We start from the raw sequence: 1,945 nt of genomic DNA on the forward strand, positions 1-1,945 counted from the left end.
TCTTTTTCTTTTCAAAAACTCCATTTTTCTCATTTTTCTGATCATATTTTTTAAAAATTCACTTCATTGATTTATTCAGACCACCTCTTCTTTTTATATGATAGTATCTATTTGTATAAGATAAGTTGATTGAAGAAGTTTTATTTAATTAATAAAATTTCCTCTCTTTTTTTGTTTTGTTTGTCCACCACTCCATATATTATACGTAAAGGGAGCGTAGGGTAATGGGTTTCTGATACATCTGGAAAAATCGAAACCAAGACTAGGAATTTTTAACAAACAGGATCAAGAATCATTACTTTTTCATTTCGACACAAGAAAAAAGGATTTTTCTACATCCCTTTCTCCTGTCGAAGACTGGGAAGACAAATAATCCCTTCTAGGATTTTTTCTTCCACGCATTTATCCCCCGCTTTCTTATGTCTAGTATTTAGAAAATTCTACTTTCTTTCTATTTAGAATAGAAAACTATTGATATGTCTTATGTCTTATGGCAGTGAAATCTATCAATAGTAACATAGTCCTACTACAATAAAAAAAACTAAATCAAAATAATGAAAGTCAAATACTCTTCTTTAAATTCTACATTACATACTCTTTTTCTACGAGATGCTGGGAATCCCTTGTACCACATAGTATGTAGATTTTGAAGAAGAGTATAAATAAGACAAAGGAGTTTTCAGAATTTATTTTATTTTATTTTTTTTGATCATAAATAATCGCCAACAAGAATTTGGTTCTTTTTACGAACTTGATATCGATAAATTTGCGAATCTAGAAATTCATTTCGGCCAATTGAACCTTCTCAAATTGTTTCTTTTTAAGAACCAAAAAGATTTGTGCCAAAATAACAGATGCCAAGAAGAACAAAAGTCCTTGGACACATAACGGATCTTGAAGTACTATTTCTACATCTCCCTGACCAAAGCTGCGTACATTAGGATTACTCGTTAATGGCTGATTAAATTTGATAGATTCGCCCTCAGAAACAAGAAGCTCTGGTCTGGGAGGGATAATATCAACCACTTGACGTCCCTCCGATGCATCCGTTATGGTTATCTCATATCCCCCTTTTTCTTTTTGTATGATTTTACTTACTATACTTGCTGTTGTAACATTATAAACCGTATTGTTACTCTTGCTGCTGTCGGGATAAATCTGACCTCTTCCCTTGTTACCGCCTACGTATATAGGATATTTTAAGAAGTGAACATCCTTCGTAGTAGCAGGGTCTGGGGAAAGAATAAGGAAGGTTATTTCACTATATTTTTTACCTGGGACAGGGCCTACCACAAGAATATTTTTTTTATTGGGGCGATAGCTCTGAAAAGACAAATTGCCAATCCTTTCTTTCATCTCAGGAGAAATACGATCGGGAGGAGCTAATTCAAACCCCTTAGGTAAAATAAGAAAAGCCCCCACGTTCAACCCACCTTTTTACCATTAGCAAGAACCTGTTTTAGTTGGATATCATAAGGAATTCTAACAACTACTTTAAATACAGTATTAGGAAGTACCGCTTGTGGAACCTCAATCTCCATGGGCTTATTATCTAAATGTCAATTGGCACATACAATACGCCCAGTTGCTTCTTGTGGATTTTCATAACCCTACTGTGCAATAATGGGATATGCACTTGAAATGGATGTCCAAGTTAAGATATATAACATGAGCAATACGGAAATAGATCGAGTAATCTGTTTCTTTAGCAAAGAAAAAGTATTTCTAGTTTGCATGGTCCAATCATTGATCGCAAAAATTTCTACAATAAATTGGGTAGGTCGCTAGTATAGTTCCCTAGCCACGATTCTTCTATTTGCAGGAATAATCTAGAAATAATATAGGATGAATCTTCCCGATGGTTAGAAATAGAAAGATAAAATACGATTTTCAATACTTTGCTTATGTACAACTACAAAGTACCAAGCATTCTAATTGGATTAGA

At 33.7% G+C, this 1,945-nt stretch overlaps 1 pseudogene; it reads right to left on the minus strand.

The window, feature by feature from the left end:
* Positions 1-555: 555 nt before the first annotated feature.
* Positions 556-1,736, minus strand: LOC124892099 (annotated as a pseudogene).
* Between the last annotated feature and the right edge of the window lie 209 nt (positions 1,737-1,945).

This window comes from Capsicum annuum, unplaced genomic scaffold, assembly GCF_002878395.1.
Source record: "Capsicum annuum cultivar UCD-10X-F1 unplaced genomic scaffold, UCD10Xv1.1 ctg4390, whole genome shotgun sequence".
NCBI lineage: Eukaryota > Viridiplantae > Streptophyta > Magnoliopsida > Solanales > Solanaceae > Capsicum > Capsicum annuum.